The 21,704-nt window shown below is 39.3% G+C and overlaps 1 protein-coding gene across 9 annotated transcripts in view; it reads right to left on the bottom strand.

The window, feature by feature from the left end:
- The window catches only part of SCMH1 (Scm polycomb group protein homolog 1), a 140,814-nt gene that overhangs the window by 28,351 nt on the left and 90,759 nt on the right, over positions 1–21,704 (bottom strand). The window lies entirely within an intron of this gene.

Raw genomic sequence — 21,704 nt, 5'->3', positions numbered from 1 at the left:
TTCTCCCCAAGGCATATAAACAGAACTATAGACTCAGAGACAGAATGCCTACAATCTTTTCTTGCCAAGAATGAAGATTAGAGGTTCAGAAGAGGAAATGATGCCTTCCCCAGGTTACACTGTAAGTTGGGATGAGGACTTATGTTTTGAAAGTAGGCTCTTCAACCAAGTCAGGGATTTTCTACATCAATCTTCTTAATGTTTTAATGTGATTATTATAGTGAGGAGTAGTTAAACACATAGAAATATAATACATCTGATAGCATCTCTTCTTACCTTAAACATTTTTTCTCCATATTACCTTTAAGGCAAAGTCCAAATTCTTTATCCTGATATCCAAGGTTAAAGAATTCTGTGACTTTGCCCCTGCCTTGCTCTCCAGTTATGTCTGATGTCACTTGCTGTCAACTGTCCCCATGTTCTAGACCCACTGTTTTCTGAATGCCAAGCCATTTGTATATGTTGAGTTCTCTATTCTTCCTGGTCAGACATACATCAATTTTCAGTTTCCAACACTCACCTCCTTAATAAGGCCTTGTTTGACTGCATCCCAACTAAGTTAGTGCCCCCTCTCCCAAAGCATTCTGTAGACATCTATGTTAGAGTACTTTCAATTTTGCTATAATCATTCATCTTCTCCTTAAATAGATAATTCTTCAAGATATCTAATTCTTCCACAAATATTTCTTGAGCACCTACTATAGGTTATGCGCTGTTCTAAACCCTGGGGATAGAACAATGCACAAAACATAGTTTCCATCTTACAGAGCTTACCTTCTAGTGGGGGAGACAGAAAATAAACTAATAAATATACAATATATTGTTAGGTAAGTGTTATGATCAAAACTAAAGCAAGGTAATGAGATAGAAGGGTGAGGAAAGTCCTCTCTGAAGAGATGACATTTGTAGAGCTCCCAAAATGAAATAAAGGCAAAGCCTTATGAAGATCTGAGGAAAGAGCTGTACAAGTAGAGAGCATATAACAAGTGCAAAGATTCTGAGATGGGAACATGTTAGCGTGTTTGAGAATTGGAAAGGTCAGTATATAATTGGAACTGAGTGAGCAAAGGGGAGAGAGGAGGGGGAATAGGTTAGAAAGGGAGTAGTGATAAGATCATGTGGGACTTTGTAGACTGCAAAGTGAACCTGAACTTATTCTAAGTATGAAGGGAAGCAACTGGAGGATTCTCAGCACAGGAGTGACAGAATATACTTAAAAGGAACACTGGCTGCTCAGGGAGGGGGTGGGGCAGGATTAGAACTACAGAGATTAGTTAAAAAACTCATTATAGTGAATAAGTAGAAGGTAATGTTTCTTATGTTTCTAGGTAGAATGTAATAGATTATGACAGTGCAGCGTGGCTGATGCAACAACTTGTAAAAGTCAGATAAATTATTGTAAATAACACTGCAGAACTGTAGAAATCATGAAGATTAGATGAACTGGAATTTCAGACCTGGGTGGGAAGGGCTTCTGAAGTATCTGACACTGTTTTCTTTCCTGAGGGCATTTGCCAATTTGGGGCATGAATTTTGGGTCAGGAGCTCGATTGGAGGAAAGAGAAATCAGAGAGGTTGGTGTGACAGATTGGAACTTGAGGAGCTCCATGTGTGCGGCCAATTTTCCCCATGGCACATTTGCTGAGTTCTGAGCCTGTATACTAGAGACATGAAGCAAGGATGAGAGTTTCTAAGATGTAGAATAAAATCTCCCATAATCTCGAGGTTTTAGGAGACAAGGTCCCACTAGAAGGAGGAGCTCTATCTCAAACACAGCTGATTTTCTCTTCAAGATTTTAAAATTTTAAGAAAAGTGAGAGGTCAAAGAACTAAGCTCTAAATTTCTCAAGGGTATGACAAGTTCTTGTAGTTTTTCAGGGATAAGGAGATGGAGATCTATTAAGTTCTCAATCAAGAACCTACAAAGGCCCATATCCAAGGAACAGGGATATTTTCACTGAGTATAGAACTCTAGGTTGGCTATTTATATATTTTATTCAATCTAGAGTTCTATACCCAGTAAAAATATCCTCCAAAACTGAAGGTGAAATAACATTTTCAGACAAATTAAAGCTGAGAGAATTTGTCACCAGCAGACCTAACCTACAAAAAGTAAAAAGGAAATTCTTCAGGCTGAAGGAAAGTAATCCTAGATGGAAGGATAGAACTTCAGGAAGGAATAAAGAGCATAAGAAAGGGTAAATATGCGTGTAGATACAAAAAGACTATTGAGTCTTTTAATAAGAATTAAATATACATATATACTGTAAATATTATGACAGCAATAGCACAAAGGATGAAAATGGGAGTTAAAGGGATCCAAACTTTGTTAAGAATTTTGCATTATTTTGGGAGTGCTTAGAACACACATTTAAGGTTGACTTTAATAAGTCCAGGATACATATTGGCATAGGGTAACTAATTAAAGACTTATACAAGAATGTATCACTAAAAGCCAAGGAGAGAAATATGGAATAATAAAACATGCTTGATTAATCCAAAAGAAGGTAAGAAAGAAGGAATAAAGAAATGAGAAATAACTTAGACAAAGAGAAAAAAACAAAGTGCAAAATGATAGACTTAAATCCAAATAAATAATTACATTAAATACAAGTTGATTAAGTAAAACAATAGGAAAAAATTAACATGCCAAACCAACAAAACTCCAGAACCTAATTATATCTGTTTATAAGAGGACCTTGAAATATAAGGACACTTGAAATATGACACAGGAATATAAAAACAAACAGATGGAAAAATATATACCATGTAAACATTAACCAAAAGAGAGCTCACGTGGCTAAATTATTACCAGGCAAGATAATCTTTAAGGCAAGAAGTATGATGACTAAAAAGGGGTATTTCATCAAGATAAAATATAGTTACGTGCTGCTTTACAATGGGGATACTTCTGAGAAATGTGTTGTTAGGCGATTTCATTGTTGTGCCAACATCACAGAGGTATTTACACAGACCTAAATGTTATGGCCTAGTACACACCTAGGCTATATGGTATAGCCTATTGCTCCTAGACTACAAGTCTGTAAGTAACTGTAACACAATGATATTCGTATATCTAAACATATCTAAAAAATGAGTAATACATGAGTAATGCACTGTGTTATGATGTTACGAAGGCTATGACATCACTAGGTAACAGGAATTTTTCAGCTCCATTATAACCTTATGGGATCACCTTTGTATATGCAATCTGTTGTTGGTTTAAAACATCATCATGTGGCTCGTGACTGTAGTCAATTCAGAAGAAAGTTATAATAACCCTAAATTTCTATGTACATAATAACACAAAATATATAAAGCAAAAGTTTAGAGAACTAAAAAGATAAATAGAAAATTCCCTAATTATGATTTGGAGATTTTAACCTCTCAGTATCTGATAGGTCAAGAAACTGAAAAAAAAAATCGATAAGGATAGAAAAGATTTGAATAATACAATTAACCAACTAATAATATAAATAACTAAATAACCAACCAACCAGACACATATAGGACACTATACCCAATAAATGTAAAATATACATTCTTTTCATTGCTTATGGAATACGTGGAGCAAAAAAGCAATCCTCAATAAAGTTCAAAGAGTTGAAATAATACAGAATATGTTCTCTAATCACAATGAAAATTAAATAGAAATCAAAACCAGAAAATTAATAAGGAAAGCCCAAAATGCTAAGAAATTAATAGACATATATTTTTAAATAACTCATATATCCAATAAATTAAAATGTCAACAAAATTTTAGAACTTAAAATTCATAAACATATGACAGATCCAAATGTGTGAGATTTACTGAAGGCAGTGCTCAGAAATAATTTTACAGCTTTAAATGTTTACATTATAAGAGAAGAAAGGTTAAATATCAATGATCTAATATTCTATTTCAAAACTAGAAAAAGAACAGCAAATTAAATTAAAAAAAAAACTAAATATAAGAAATAAGTCAATGAAGAGTGAATAAGCCAATGAAAAAAGAAAGCAGACATATAATAAAGAAAATTTAAAAAGTCAAAGGTTGGTTCTTTGAAGTTATAATCCTTCAAGAAACCTGATTAAGAAATAAAGAAAACACAATCACCCTAGCTGGTTTGGCTCAGTGGATAGAGCATCGGCTTTCGGACTGAAGAGTCCCGGGTTCAGTTCTGGTCAGGGGCTCATGCCCAGGTTGTGGGCTCGATCCCATAGGAGGCAGTCAATTGTAGATTCTCTCTCATCATTGATGTTTCTATCTCTCTCTCCTCTCCCTTCCTCTCTGAAATCAATAAAAACATATGGGGAAAATAAAAGAAAACACAATCTATGAACATCAAGAATAAAAGAGATCCTTCAGACATTAAGAAAATAAATAAATAAATAAATTTTATAAATACATTTGAAATTTTATATTAAATGGCCAACTTCCTTGAAAAAATACAACTAATACCAAAACCAGGTTAAGACAACACAAAGAAAGAGAATTACAGGCCAATATCCTTCATGAGCATAGATGTCAAAATCCTCAACAAAATTCTAGCAAATCGGATCCAGCATTACATCAGAAAGATCATACACCATGACCAAGTAGGATTTATCCCAGGGATACAAGAATGGTACAATATCTGCAAATCAATAAACGTGATACATCATATAAACAAATTGAGAGATAAAAATCACAGTCATATCAATTGATGCAGAAAAAGCATTTGACAAAATCCAACACCCTTTCTTGATAAAAATCCTCAGCAAAGTGGGAATAGAAGGATCATACCTCAACATAATAAAAGCCATATATGATAAACCCACAGCCAACATCATACTCAATGGGCAAAAACTAAAACCATTTCCCCTAAGAACAGGAACAAGACAGGGATGTCCCCTCTCACCACTCCTGTTCAACATAGTACTGGAAGCGCTAACAATAAGAAATAAGAAATTAGAAGAAGAAATAAAAGGTATCCAAATTGGAAAAAAAGATGTAAAGCTGTCATTATTCACAGATGACATGATACTGTACATAGAAAACCCTAAAGACTCCATCAAAAAATTATCACTTAATAAATGAATTCGGCAATGTAGCAGGATAAAAAATTAACACCAAGAAATCTGTGGCGTTTTTATACAACAATAGTGAACTTACAGAAAGAGAGATTAAAAAAAAAATCTCATTTACCATTGCACCAAAAAAATTAAGATACCTAGAAATAAACTTAACTAAGGAGGTGAAAGACCTGTACGCAGAAAATGACAGGACATTTATAAAAGAGATAGAGGAAGACATAAACAGATGGAAGAACATACTGTGTTCATGGATTGGCAGAATCTACTTCATTAAAATGTCCATACTACCCAAAGCAATCTATAAATTCAATGCACTCCCCATTAAAATACCAACGGCATATTTCACAGACCTAGAATGAACTCTCCCAAAATTCATCTGGAATAAAAAGAGACTCCAAATAGCTGCAGCAATCCTGAGAAATAAGAACAAAGTAGGAGGGATCTCAATACCAGATATCAAGCTGTAATTATAAAGCCACTGTTCTCCAAACTGCCTGGTACTGGCACAAGAACAGACATATAGACCAATGAAATAGAACAGAGAACCCAGAAATCGACCCAAACCACTATGCTCAATTAATATTTGACAAAGGAGGCAAGAGCATACAATGGAGTTAAGACCGTCTCTTTAATAAATGGTGTTGGGAAAATTGGACAGATACATGCAAAAAAATGAAACTAAACCACCAACTTACACCATACACAAAAATAAACTCAAAATGGATAAAGGACTTAACTGTAAGATGGGAAACCATAAAAATCTTAGAGGAATCCACAGGCAGCAAAATCTCAGACATATGCCGAAGCAACATCTTCACTGATACAGCTCCTAGGGCAATGAAAACTAAAGAGAAAATAAACAAACGGGACTACATCAAAATAAAAAAAACTTCTGCACAGCGAAAGAAACCATCAACAAAACAACAAGAAAGCCCACTGCATGGGAGAACATATTTGCCAAGGTTATCTCCGATAAGGGTTTAATCTCCAACATTTACAGGGAACTCATACAACTTAAGAAAAGGAAGATAACCCAATCAAAAAAATGGGCAATGGACCTAGATAGATACTTTTCGAAAGAGGACATAAGGAAGGCCAAGAGACATATGAAAACATGCTCAAAGTCACTAATCATCTGAGAGATGCAAATTAAAACAACAATGAGGTACCATCTCACACCTGTCAGAATGGCTATCATCAACAAATCAACAAATAACAAGTGCTGGCAAGGATGCGGAGAAAAAGGAACCCTCGTGCACTGCTAGTGGGAATGCAGACTGCTGTAGCCACTGTGGAGAACAGTATGGAGTTTCCTCAAAAAACTAAAAATGGAACTCCCATTTGACCCAGTGATCCCACTTCTAGGAATATATCCCAAGAAACTAGAAACACCAATCAGAAAGGATACATGCATCCCTATGTTCACAGAAGCACAATTTACAATAGCTAAGATTTGGAAACAGCCTAAGTGCCCATCAGTAGATGAGTGGATTAAAAAACTGTGGTACATCTATACAATGGAATACTACACTGCTGTAAAAAGGAAGGAACTCCTACCATTTGCAACTGCATGGATGGACCTGGAGAGCATTATGCTAAGCAAAATAAGTCAGTCAGAGAAAGATAAATATCACACGATCTCACTCATTTGTGGAATATAATGAACAATATAAACTGATGAACAAAAATGGATTCAGAGACAGAGAAGCATCGATCAGACCATCAAACCTTAGAGGGAAGGTAGGGGAGGGTGGGGGTAAGATAAACCAAAGGACTTGTATGCATGCATATAAGCCTAACCAATGGACACAGACAACAGGGGGGTGAGGGCATGAGCGTGGGGAGGGGGGGTAGGGGGGTGGAGACAATGGGAGGATAAGGACACATATGTAATACCTTAATCAATAAAGAGAAAATACAACTAACTAAATGAACATAAAACACAGAATATGAAAAGCTCTATAAATAATTTAAAAGTTGAAATTGCAATTAAAACCTTTCTACATATAAAATCCCAGGCACAGATTGCTTCACTGGTGAATTCTAGCAAACGTTTAAAGAAGAAATCTTAACAAATTGTACAAAACCTCTCTAGACAGAGGAAGAGGTAACGCTACCCAATTCATTTTATGAGGCCAACTTAACCCTGGGTACCAAAACATGATAAAGATATTACAAGAAAATAAAACTTACAGACTAATATTCTCATGATCATAGATTAAAAATCCTTAACAAAATATTAGCAACTCAAATACAGCAATATATTAAAGGACAACATATCATGACTAAGTGGGGTTTATCCCAGGAATACAAAGGTGTTTAATAATAGAAAAAAATAAACTCACTACAGTAACAAAATAAAGAAGAAAACATATATTATCTCAATAAATGCCGAAAAGCTTTTGACAAAATTCAACACCCATTTATGATAAAAATTATCAGCAAACTAGGAATATAAGGAAATTTCTTTATAGAAAAGGGCATCTATAAAAAAAAAAATCTACAACCAAGAGCAAAGTTAATGGTGAAATACTGAAGACTTTCTTTACTGAATTATGGAACAACAACAACAGCAAAATACCCACTATCACCTCTTCTACTCAACATAATAAGAAAAAGAAATAAAAGCTACAAATGTAGTATTTGCACATAAAAATATTTTTTACATAAACTGCATCCCCTTCCATCTATAAAATCTATTATATTAAAAAATTAAAATTTGAAAGGTCATGAAATACAATTCAATATACAAAAATCTAAGTATTTCATCTTGATATTATTATAAACAGGGTTTTTCCTTCCATCACACCCTTTAACTGGCTATTATTGTTTGTGTATATGACAGCTATTGAGTTGTGCATGCCAGCTATATATCTTATTACATTGCTAAATTCTTTTACTGTTCAAGCTAGCTTCATCACAGATTCTCTAGAGAAATATAATTTGAGCCATATCTGAATACTTCATTAAAATTTTCTAGTGTTCACATTTATAAAAGTAAAAAAAAAACATAAAAAATTAATTTTAATAGTATCTTTTATTTAATTCATAATTATCTCTAGCCCTTACCTGTAAGATCATAAGAATCTGTCTAAAACACAAACACAATAATATCACTCTGTTGGTTAAAACACTTCAATGATTTCTTTCTGGTAAGTCCCTCTGAACAGGCACTGCTTATTATATTATCTTGTCTGACTATATGCCCTGTGTTTCGGATTTCAGAATCATTTTTTTCCTTAGCTTGTGTCTTTTACTTGATAGTCTAGGCATCCTTCAGCAAATCTGTAAAAGCCTTCCCCAACTTTCCCTCTTTTCACCTATTCAATTTGTATGGTATTATTTTGTACTTTATTTCTGGGTAACTCTTTTTAAAAAATTATTTTTATTGATTTTAGAGCGGGAGGGAGAGGGATAGAGATAGAAACATCAATGATGAGAGAGAATATTGCATGCCCCCTACTGGGGGTCGAGCCCGCAACCCAGGCATGTGCCCTTGGCTGGAATCTAACCTGGGACCCTTCAGTCCACAGGCTGACACTAAATCCACTGAGCCAAACTGGCTAGGGCTGGGTAACTCTTAATAAAGATAATCTAATACTTACTCCTCAATATTAATGTGGAGTTAAAAAAATTAATACTTCTTTGTTTTGATGCCATTGTGGGTTAGCTCTTGCCAAGTCAGTTAAGATGAGAATATTATTTTATTTTATTTATGTTATTCTAATATATAAAAACCCAGGGGCCGTCACGACCAAAACAACCGGACAGATGACCGAACACAGGCTGCATGGGGTGACCAGGCTGGCAGGGGGGGCAGTTGGGGGTGACCAGGCCGGCAGGGGAGGAAGGCAGTTGGGGGCGACCATGCTGGCGGGGGGGGGAGGGCAGTTGGGGGCGACCAGGCTGGCGGGGGGGGGGCAGTTGGGGGCGACCAGGCAGGCAGGGGGGGCAGTTAGGGGCGATCAGGCCAGCAGGCAGAGGCAGTTAGGGGCAATCAGGCTGGCAGGGGGGGCAGTTAGGGGCGATCAGGCAGGCAGACAGGCAGGCGAGCGGTTAGGAGCCAGCAGTCCTGGATTGTGAGAGGGATGTCCGACTGCCAGTTTAGGCCCGATCCCTGGGATTGGGCCTAAACCGGCAGTCGGACATCCCCTGAGGGGTCCCGGATTGGAGAGGGGGCAGGCTGGGCTGAGGGGGACCCCCACCCCCCCCGTGCATGAATTTCGTGCACTGGGCCTCTAGTGTTAACATAATTCTAAACACACACACACACACACACACACACAAAAGAAAAAAGTGTGGTGATGCACCGTCACTAAAAAGTACAAGTAGCCAAAAAGAGGTGCCATAAGCCCCTATCCAAATAGACTTCCAGGTGTTATAAAGCAAAGACAGACTACCAGTAGCTATACAGGAATGTAACAAAGGACAGAGAAACTTGCACATACTCAAAATATCCTGAGGTGAGGCAGGGGGTCCTACCCAGTGCCCCTAGATAGCTTTTCCAATTCCTTTTATTTCCATGAAAATTAAATTTCCTAGGAATATCTCAATTGGCATAGTTGGTTGTACACCCACATATACAGGTGGCCTTACTCAATTATGAAAGCCTTTCTCTGTGAGAGCTATAGTATTATATTTTCTATGGCTGAACAGCTGGTAGTGACTGGCCTAGAAAACTGACTTGACTTCTCTTGTCCAGATGTGCTATCTTCCACTCTTAATCCTCCTTCTCATTCTACTTTCACTACACATTTCAAACTCATCCCAATCCTGCCAGGTAAAAAAGGGCCCTGGAGTTTCTGGTAGATTTCACTATGCATTTCCAAAATCACTGATGGAAACTCTTCCCATGAGAATCACGTTTCACAGTTCTCAAAGTACTTTAACATTCAATATCTTAATCAATATTCCTCACAATTATCTTAGACTTATTTACCTAATGGTTATCTCTAAACTTTCTTTGAGGCATAGAAAAGTGAAGTGTTACAGTAGAAAGAACATGAATTCTGAAGTCAGAAACCCATGCAGCTGGGTTCAGGTCCTTGAAAATCACTTAACCTCTTTGAATTATGGGTTATTATGATGTTTAATATATTTTATGACCTACATTCTTTTCCATGGGAAGTTCTAATAAGACTAGCTGTGCAGTATACTGCAATTACTGACTATGTGAATGTAACTGAATCCATCCTAAGGAAGGCTTCCATGTTTCTATGGATCAGGTGCTATATAATTGCTACTGATTTGAATAAAGAAAAGTTATGGGGAAAGAGGGAGGATCCTCTTATTTGATGAAACCTTTTACTGAGGAAAATACTTGGTTTATCACTACCTGGGTATTATGATAAAAGAGAAATTATAAAAGCACTTTCCAAATCTTGTGAATTACCATTCCTACCCCTAAGTAGCAAAATACAAAAACTACCAGAAAATCCCCTTACCTAACATGGCCATTATGTCCAGAAGTTCAACTTGTGCTGAGACTAAATAAGGGGTAACATTAAGCATGTACTATGACCACTGAGAATATAAACATAGAAAAAAATACAACACTTATCTTCAACAGTAAGGTCACAGTATAATTCCCTTCTAAGGGAAGTGAGAGTGCCTCTCCATTCTACACTAGTTAGGCCATCACTGATGTAGAGTTCACTCTAGGCACAACACTGTAAATTGAAATGGATCAAGAAGAGAGTCCAAGCTGATGAGCTTATAAACTATCCAATCTCAGAAATATCTAAAGAAAAAAAATATTTGGAGAAACAAGAGTATCAAGAGCTATCTGAAAAGGTTTCATATGAAACAAGAAACAAATTTGAGACCTCGTTGGGTGTTTTCTTGAGCACTAAACGTTTGCCGGTTAGATTCCAGGTCAGGACACATGCCTGGGTTGCCAGCTCCATCCCCAGTAGGAGGCATACAGGAGGTAGTGGATCAATGTTTCACTCTCAAATCTATGTTTCTCTTTCTTTCTCTCCTTTCCTCTCTAACAATCAATAAAAAATCAAAAGAGCTCTAGATGGTTTGGCTCAGTAGATAGAGCATCGGCCTGAGGACTGAAGGGTCCTGGGTTTGATTCCAGTCAAGGGCACATGCCCAGGTGGTGGGCTTAATCCCCAGTGGGGAGTGTGCAGGAGGCAGCTGATCAATGATTCTCTCTCTCTCTCCTTTCCTTTCAATAAAAATATATTTTTTTAAAAAAAGAGAAAAAAAAACAAAAACAAAATGAGCCAATGGAAAGATACTGGGGGAAAGCAGATTTCAGCTCAAAATAAAAAAAGAAAGAGAATATTTTTAGCCATTAAGGTTATCATAAGCAGAAGGAAGGTGCTCCGTTGAGAGGTTATAATCTCCCTGGCTCTGGAAGAATTTGAGGGATAGATGAGTTTTTTTAGGGGATGGTCTTAAGGTGAGTCCTAAGTCAGGTGGGAGGTTGAATTTGATGACTTCTGAACCCAAGATTCAAACTTTCTATGGCTTTTTACCTTCCTGACATCTCATATTTAATATTAAGACAACTGGCTGAATCTTAACCAAAATAACTTCTAGATGGGATATAACATAGTAAAGGGTGACACTGAAATCTTTACATATTGGGAAGATGTTAAGCTCATGTTGGTAAATAGAAGTTTTTCAAAATTCTAATTTGTGCCTGAAACTTTAAATTTACCATTCACAACAAATGTTTATAGGCTGTCTTCCTTGAAGTGCCCAGCTCACTTAATTTTGGAGAAAGTGTCTGCCAAATATCCAAGTCAGTTGTTTATTTTAAGTAAAGATGATGTTCCATGAAAAAAAGTGGCACTTCAGCTTGCAACTCAAACAATCAATAGTGGGGATTGCCAGAGGGAAGGGGGTGGGGGTGAAGGGGGTCCTAATATATGGTGACAGAGAATATTTGATTTTGGGTGGTGGGCACACGGTACAATATACAGATCTTATAACACAGAAACCCACAACTGAAACCTGTAATTTCACCCCAATAAATTTAATAAATGTATTTTTAAAAATAATCAAACAAGTTCTTTTTCTGAGACAACCATTACACTTGGATATGTTAAAGATAAAACTGAACTCACAGAGGTTAAAAGACTTTCCAAAGAACACATAGCTAAAGCTAGGATTTGAATCTGGATCTTTTAGTCTCCAAAGTCCATGCTCTTTCCACTATATTACCCTGAAAGCAATTACAAAACAGGAACATATCCTCGAGTAAAGAAAGGAAGATAAAGAGCCAAACATGCCTAATTATAATAATGAAGGACATCAGGGTACTGCTGATTTCTAGGTTTCTCCAATAATCCTTAGTTAGGAGTCTTAGTTGCCGAAAAGAATTCTTTATCAGATCTCTCTTCTCTGCAGCAAGAATACTGTATATGGAACTGGAAACAGATTCCTCAAATGTAAATAAGCCCAGCTTGTGTGTGTGTGTATCTGTATCTGCATGACATAGAACCATGTCATAAACCATGTAAAAGAAAAAAAGAACAAGGGAAATCCATTTAGTTTATCAGTTTCTGGACTGGGGTCTTGTTTTCATTCACAGTGGTGTATCATTGGTCTTGGCATAGTAATTTAGAGGATGTGTTCTTTATTAGCTTTGCTCAACTTGGCTTGGTTCAGCTATGTGCTGCCAGCTGGGCTGATGCCAAGGCTGAAACTCCATTCCCCTAAATTCCAGTTCATCTAATAAAGCATGGGTTGCCTTCTGCTCCTATCTAACTCAGTTAACACTTGCAGTTCTCTACATCTAGCTCCTTCTTTCCCTCTTGACCCTTATTCATACGGCATGAATAGAGCACCTCTGCAATTATAAAGACATTTCACGTTTTCCTGGGGTTTTCTTAGGCTGATAAATCTATACAGACTGGAGAAAAACAGAAGGATAATAAAATCATGCATGATGGGCCCATAAGCCAACTTCAAAAACCTTAAATTACTGAAACTCAAAGGGGTGACTGACTAGTTGTCTAGGGCAATAGCTAAGAGGATTCAAGCAATTTTAGCAAGTGGAGGGCTATGTCTTCTCAGATGCCTAAGCTACTCAGGGAGGTGGCATGAAAGCACATTGTGAGGAAGCACCTGCTAGTCAGCCACAGTCAAATGAACACAGTCAGCTTTCTGTAGCATAAGACAATGAATCTTAAAATCTTACAAACTCCTGCCTTTTTGCCATATCACCCACACTATGATCTTGTTTTTCTTTGCTTTATTTAAGAATTTGCCAAGTTTCCCTCATCTTCTTAATATACATGAATATTTGTGTGTGTTTTTCTAGTCATTATTGATATTCAGAAATTCTCATTTATAACTGTAACTAGAAGCCCAGTGCACGAATTCATGCACCAGTGGGGTCCCTTGGCCTGGCCTGCGGGATCAGGCTGAAACCGGCTCTCCGACTTCCCCCGAGGGGTCCCAGATTAAGAGAGGGCACAGGCCAGGCCAGGGGACCCCACAATCAGGGCCGGGGAGGGACACGGGAGGTTGGCCAGCTGGGGAGGGACTGCAGGAGGGCTCCAGGGCATGTCCAGCCCATCTCGCTCAGTCCCAATTGCCGGACTCCAGCAGCAAGCTAACCTACTGGTTGAAGCGTCTGCCCCCCTGGTGGTCAGTGCACGTCATAGTGAGCAGTTGAGTGCCCTTACAATATCATTAGCATATTACGCTTTGATTGGTTGAACGGACAACTGGATGACTGGACACTTAGCATATTAGGCTTTTATTACATAGGATATTTCCTCAAAAATCATACACTTACTTAAATTGGAGGACTTTGCAAGTTGATATGTATTGGTACTGGTGTAAAGTTGGTGTTATAATAAGAGCTTGCCAAAGAAAATTACATGGATCTAAGTATTCCCAAGAAAGCAACAGGTGTGGTCGGTCAAATATATGAACTGCCTAAGTTACTCCTCGCTATTCCAGGAAATTTGAGAGATGCCAATTGTTTCATTACATATGCCAAAAAATTGCTACCATTCTCAGGTATCTGTGGTTAGTGAAGGCAGGAAAGAGAACTGTAAACTCTAAAGGGTCAGCTTAAGGAAGCTGGAAGGGAGGCATGGAACAGGATTTTTCTGTCCCTTGGGAAGATATAATTAGAATCAGTAAGATAACCCAGATTCCCTGTTTCATAATCTAGTGCCACTCATTTTAATTTCTCATATTCCTATTTCTATTTGTGTACAACAAGCATACAATAAGAGGAAAACCAGTAATAGGAGTTCTGGTTCACTGCACAAACCTTCTCTCATAAATTTTTCCTGACCAAAATAGAGTACTTAAAATGCCTCTGTGTATGTAGTTCCCTTTTCCTAGATGTCTAGGCATCTTAATTCAGATAAAACTAACATATAGTAGACATCCACTATGTGCTACAAGATGCTATGCATTTGCACACCCATTTTTATTTAAATCACTCAATCAATCTGGAAAGAAGGCTCTTCTTTATCACCTACACTGAGCCTAACACTGCTAACACAAGGTTGCTCTACAATTGTTGGATAGATAGATGGATAAAGGCCAGAGTTTCCATCTGATTAGAGGAACCATGTGATTAGAGTACAAGGCCAGAACTGAAATAAGGACAGAGATATTAGTGTGTGTGTATGTGTGTGTGGGGGGGAGTGGGGGTCTGGAACTAATATATCTGAGAGGGTAAAAGGAAAAGTAGCCAAGTGGCTGCCCTTATTAAAGTTCCAAAAATTTGTTTCACTTATTACCCAATGTGCTCACACTTTTCCTCACATGGTTAGTAAAGCACAGCTTCTCAGGAGACAAGAGGGACATATTGGGTGCCAGAGTTTCCTGTAGACAGGACACTGTCCTGCTTGCTGTAGAAAAAGAAGTTGGGTAGAAGGGAAGGGGATAGTTCAGGTGTAGAGGTACACAAATGTTTAGTGACAGAGAGGTGGGTCAATGTGGGCTTGGAGATGAGCCTCTCTGATATGAGTGTCCCTTGCCACTCTTATTTTTGGCTATAAGGTTTCCATAATTTGAAAAATAAAGTATTAGTTTAAATAATTTAATCCGTTATTAAAACTGTAGTAGCATTCTCACTTTTACAATTAAGTGAATATTAACTTTAGGTGATAATGAATAGAAATGAAATCAGAAAATATAGCATGGTATATTTCACTCAGAAATTATTATTGAATAACCATGTCCCAAATGCTAGGAATATAAATATGAAGTTAATAAACTAGTTCCATTTAATAAGGATGCAGGTAGAAATAAATCCTAACTTCCTAGACATAACAGAAAGAAGAATTTTACCTCCCACATTAATGCTTATATTGAAAACTAACCTTATTTTACATGTTACAGTGGTAGCTACTTGCTAAGTAAAATATTTGTGATGGGTATTAAAATAAATTTTAAGAACTCACATTTTGGCTTCTTTATTCAAAGAATATGTCCCTGTAAATATTAGTGGAGAGGATTATTTCCCTTCTTGAGTAGGCCCTGAGCATTCCTGGTGCTAGGCTGGATTTAGATATCAAAGACCCCAGTTCCCCACATCATGGGTGTAAGACATCTCCATCAAGTCTTGTTGCAGTGAGAGGGCATCTGCTGTTGGCCAAGTCTCTGTTACCTGGGTCCCGATTTGAGCTGGGCATGGGAAGCAAAGCAGCCATGGGGGAAGGAGACCTCCCTCAGCAGGGGTGAGGGTTCAGGCCCCTGCAAACTTGGGGGGTGAACGTCTGTGCCCCACCTCTGTTGACCCCCAAGTTCTCTCCTGATGGCCCCTTTGCAACTGTGCCTGTCTTAGGTTGTTCCTTCCCTGAGGAATTTTACCCGTCTCTGGCTAACCAGCCATCCTCCGGGGCCAAGCAGGGTGATGTGAGGTTTAGTTCTGTCTCCTTGGTCGCCTATGCCCCCATGGCCTCCACGACCAGCACCTGCCTTGGGATCCCCTTGCCTGCTGGCAGGGTCCCAGCACTGATCACATATCTTGTGGAACCCAGGTTTCTTCTCCAAGGAGGCCCAGTCCCTCAATCTTATCCATGTTACCACAATGCCGCTGCCTCAATTCTCCCTCTCATCTCCCTCGCAGAGGCTTTTGCATATGAATACTAGAATAGCCTGTTAACTCAGATCTCTGCGTTCAGCTTCTAGAAGCCACCTATCCTTTCACTGCTACCAGAATGGTTCTTCTAAAACACAAATTTGACCTGCAATTCAACTAATTAAAGCCCATTCAATGGCTCTCATTGCTCTTGGGGTAAAGACCTAGATCCTTAAAATGATATAAAGGGAAGCTGTGCATTTTCTGTGCCTTCCTCCCCAGGCTTTTCTCTTTCCACTCCTCTCCTTACACCCTACAAGCTAGTCATTTAAACTTTTTTTGAGTTCCTCAATTGCATTTTTTTAAAATCTCAGGCCTCCACTCATCTGTTTCCTCTGCTAAATAGAACTTTCTCTCCCTTCCCATCCTTCAGGTTCCAGCTTACATGATACTTCATTTGGAAGCCTTCCCTAACCTTCAACTTCCAATCCTCCAATTTAGTTTTAGGGGCCCTTTTGAACTTTATTACCACAAAGTTGTAATTCTCTGTCTAGATGCTCACAAAACTGAAAACTCTAAAGGCAGAGTCCCCATCAACTGATCCAATGACCAGCCCTTAGTCGTGACTTATTAGAACTTGACTTGTTAGAACTTGAATGGCTGGCTGGCTGAGGAAAATAGGACAGTCCATCAGTTAATCTACGTGCTGTGACCTACAGGTTAGCCCTGGTTGTGTTATTCTTGCCTCTACCCTAGTTTCTTCCTGCGTAGTTTAGGATTACATTTTAACTAACCCTCTTTCTGACCCAGAATCCCAAAGTGTTATAGTGTGTGTTTTTTAAATGTAGTTTTACAACAGGAAGAGACTATCCATAATGTAAGGGAAACACTTTTTATATGTTTCACAGGAAAAAAGAGGTAGAGATATTCTGACATTTGTTTTTAAGCATCAAATTCTTACTCTCTAGACCAGGGTAATACTCCTGCACATCAACCACAGCAATGAGTCAGATTTTGTTTTCTCTCTGTACAATGCCACAAGTAAAAAGGGTAGACTGAAGGGTAAACGAGGCCTGGCTGACCATTTACTCCAACAGGTATGCTCAGCACTCCTACTGGACTCCTACATTTGTAATAGCATATACAGAGCAGCCAGACCCAGCTCACACTATATGAAGTCACAAAAGTCTGATGTATAATCCAGAATGCAGTCCTATATAATAAAAGTCTAATATGCAAATCGACCGAACAGCAGAATGACTGGAGGAACGACTGGTTGCTATGATACGCACTGACCACCAAGGGGGCAGATGCTCAACGCAGGAGCTGCCTCCAGCCCGCAGGCCCCAGGCCAGCCAAGATGGGTGCCAGCAGGAGTACCCCCGACCACCATGCCAGTCGCCCCGCAGAGGGAGGCGACTGGCAGCAACAGCAGGGGGCAGGGCCAGCGAGCAGGTGGCACCAGGCCAGCCAAGGTGAGTGCCAGCGGGGCCCCCTAATTGCCCACCAGTCGCCCCACAGATTGGCCCTGACTGCCAGTCAGGCCTAGGGACCCTACCCGTGCATGAATTTCATGCACTGGGCCTCTAGTAGATTTATAATAAAAATATAACTATGGGAGAAACCAAGATAGCGGCATAAGGTATATACCTGTATGTGCTGCCTCTCACAACCACTCCAAAACTACAACTAAAAGACAAAATGACTATCACCCAGAACCATGGGAAAGCTAGTGGAGTAGAAGTTCTACAACTAGAAGGAAAGAAAAAAGCTCATTGAGACTGTGTAGGAGGTGCAGAGGCACGGAAAAGTAGAGGTACGGAGGCGCGCGAATCGGCCTGGTGACTGGGTGCGTTGTTTTTTTCAATTGGAAGGGAGATACAAGCTACCAACTGCTCTGAACTCCAGTTTCCGGCGAGACTCTGGGGATCCAGACTCCTATGGGGAGAAACTGGACTGTCTGGCATCGGGTCAGAAAGTGAGGGTGGCTTTCTCACAGAGGTGCACGCAGGAATCATTGTTTACTGCGCTGGGGCGCGGGATGCGGGGATGCGGAAATGCGGAGACGCAGAGACGGCTGACTGGCAGCCATCGCTGTTTGCCATGCCCTAGTGATTCCCTGAGACCCCGCCCCACCCAATTTACAAACCCACATGAGCTGTGCGCAGCGGCTTTTGCATATGAATGGCCTGCCTTTTCCCAGCTTAACCTAACAAATTGCAGCTGGGTCAGAGAGCGCCAAAACTTCCAAACCCCAGACAAAGAGGAGAAATCTGCAGATCTCGCTGTAGCTCCTGCTGGGTGGCCTCAGACAGTAGCTGACTTGCACCTCCTTGGAGATCCAGAAGCCAGTGTACCTAGTGGTCAGTGTGAGACGACACCAGATTTCAACTCTCACATACATAAGTGCAATACTCAAGAGGCAGATTCAGTGAGCACCAAACCCCAATGAAGCAAGTCCTGCCCCATAAGGGTGTCTCCAGCACAGCAGTTCTTCCATTTATAGACACAGCTGATCCTCACAGACAATTGGCCTGGAGGTCAATTCCTCCCAGTGTACCAACAGCAATCAAAGCTTAACTACAACAAGACCGTGCACCCAGCCACAAAGGGGTGCACCAAGAGTGTCCACCTCAGGTGACTGGGGAGGCCCTATAGGTCACCTATAGGTCACCTACCACACAAAGCCACTCCATCAACACAGGGAAGCAGCCAAAATGCGGAGACAAAGAAACATGTCACGAATGAAAGAAATGGAGGAAAGCAAACTACTGGATATAGAGTTCAAAACCACAGTTATAAGGTTACTCAAGAATCTTCTAGAAACCACCGAGAAACTTAGTGAGACCTCCAAGGAACTTAGTGAGACCTTCAAGGATCTTAATGAGAATGCCAAAAAAAAAAAAAAAAAAAAAATGGAAAAGGACCAGTCAGAAATTAAGCATACACTGCCTGAAATAAAGAATAATATACAGAAATCCAACAGTAGACTAGAGGACCCCAAGAATCAAACCAAAGATCTGAAATATGAGGAAGCAAAAAACACCCAACCAGAAAAACAAAAAGAAAAAAGAATCCAAAAATATGAAGATAGTGTAAGGAGCCTCTGGGACAACTTCAAGTGTACCAACATCTGAATTATGGGGGTGCCAGAAGAAAAGAGAGAGAGAAATATTGAAAACCTATTAGAAGAAATAATGACAGAAAACTTTCCCTACCTGGTGAAAGAAATAGACTTACAAGTCCAGGAAGCGCAGAGAACCCCAAACAAAAGGAATCCAAAAAGGACCACACCAAGACACATCATAATTAAAATGCCAAGGGCAAAAGACAAAGAGAGAATCTTGAAAAGAGCAAGAGAAAAACAGTTAAGTTACCTACAAGGGAGTACCCATACGACTGTCAGTTGATTTCTCAACAGAAACTATGCAGGCCAGAAGGGAGTGGCAAGAAATATTCAAAGTGATGAACAGCAAGAACCTACAACCAAGATTACTCTACCCAGCAAAACTATCATTTAGAATTGAAGGTCAGATAAAGAGCTTCACAGACAAGAAAAAGCTAAAGGAGTTCATCACCACCAAACCAGGATTATAGGAAATGCTGAAAGGTATTCTTTAAGAAGAGGGAGAAGAAGAAAAAGGTAAAGATAAAAATTATGAACAACAAAGTGACAACAAATACATATCTATCAACAAGTGAATCTAAAAATCAAGTCAGTAAAAAATCTGATGAACAGAATAAACTGGTGAATATAATAGAATCAGGGGCATAGAAAGGGAGTGGACTGACAATTCTTGGGGAGAAGGGGTTGTGAGGGATGCGGGAAGAGATTGGACAAAAATCTTACACCTGTGGATGAGGACAGTGGCGGAGGGTAAGGGCATGGGGTGGGGTGGGGGGATCAGGTGGAGGAGAGCTATGGGGGGAAAAAGAGGAACATCTGTAATAATCTGAACAATAAAGATTTATTTAAAAAAAAAGAAAAAATATAACTATGGAAGTAGCTTGCATCTCGTGTTCTCTTACTGTTGTAAAATTACATAGGAAGCTAAACTAAAATATGAAACTGGCTTGCCCAGCTTGAAATCAGAGCAAGGGATGTTAAGTGGATTACTATGAGGGCTAAAGGCCTAATTAGCATTAATGACTATGCCAAATGCACTGAACTTTTTATTTGGTTTCTTAAATTTAAAAAGTAATGCATAGCTCTGTTTTCAATTTTAAGTCACAGAAACAAAAAGTGATGAGCTAAGAAAATAAAAAAGGTTCTGCCTTTTATAACCAAATACCCTGGATTAGTTGCAAGCTTGGTATTTGCTATCCATCAAGGTTGGCTTGGCCCCAGGAGTTTAGGAGCTAAAAAGGACCTGGCTTAGCAAAGGAGAAACAGCTGGCATGCAGGAGTCCTCTTAGAGCGGCAGAGCCTTATATGAGTAGAGGGCAGAACTAGCTGGTAGATGAGGTGAGGGATCTGAAATCAAGTAGGAGACGGTCACCGGCATCAACTGTTATCCCCAAGATCAGAAAACTATACAGCATTACTGGGGTGGAGGGGCCCTTAGGGATCAACTAGTTCAGGGGTAGGGGACCTTTTTTCTATCAAGGGCCATTTGGATATTTATAACATTATTTGATTAATATAATTCACTTAATTTAAATTTATGTTGCTATGAAAAAAGCTCCTAGATTTATTGAATTCTGAATCCTGCCTGGGGTTGCCTTGGCAGGGCCAGACCAAATGATTTTGTGGGCCTTATATGGCCCAAGTGCAGACTGGACATTACCCACCCGATCTAGTTCAACCTCTCACATTTTGGAATGACTTGCTCTAATCCTAGTTGGGATTAGACCCCAGTTCAATGCTCTGACCCTGCTTCTTTCTTATGTCATATACAGGGATCTGGAAGCCAAAATCCAGGGTCTCAAATGAAGCTTTTAGGAGAGCCCAGGGGAGAATGGGGAGAGTAGAGGGGAGATGTGTGAAGGCAATATGGCTCAAAGTGACGGCCCTGACAGCTGGTCCTACTGAAAGATCTCCTAGGCCTCCCTCTCTAGATGGGATATCAACAAAATCAAGTCACTTAATCCTCTGAACTTCGCTTTTCTCATAAATAAAATATATCTGAAAATAATTATTTCTAGTTCAGAGTTACCAGGAAGATAAAATGAAATAATGTGTGTAAAAGAACATTAAATACTAGTATTTTTTCCTACTTACTGCAACCAAGAAACAATCTCATTACTTTGCTTTTTTTTTTTCACATTTGCACACTAATGACCAGAAGGCAAAAAAGAAGGAAGAGATCGTACGATTAGAGAGAGAACAGGCTTACACATACAGAAAACATCTTGTTTTGTGAAATGAATTGAGTAACCACATTTTTTCCACAATGTATCACTTGCTGCTTAGCCAGGACACTGAGATGGCTGAAGTTCTGCTATTTCTGAAAGTTACATTACAGAACCTACTGAGGGTCTGGGGTGGGGAAGGAGGGAGTGTTGGAGGAAACAACCTGGTGCTGGAAGGATGACTGAAGGATATGGTATGAAAATGCCAACTGGAAGGTCTTTCTCTACCTTCTGAGCCTGGTCATCTCTGTTAAAAATCTAAGGTCTCCAGAGATACAAAGAATTG

This window comes from Eptesicus fuscus, chromosome 9 (assembly GCF_027574615.1).
Source record: "Eptesicus fuscus isolate TK198812 chromosome 9, DD_ASM_mEF_20220401, whole genome shotgun sequence".
NCBI classification, from domain to species: Eukaryota; Metazoa; Chordata; class Mammalia; order Chiroptera; family Vespertilionidae; genus Eptesicus; species Eptesicus fuscus.
Note: the sequence above shows the minus strand (reverse complement) of the source record. Positions and strands in the feature narration are given on the sequence as shown.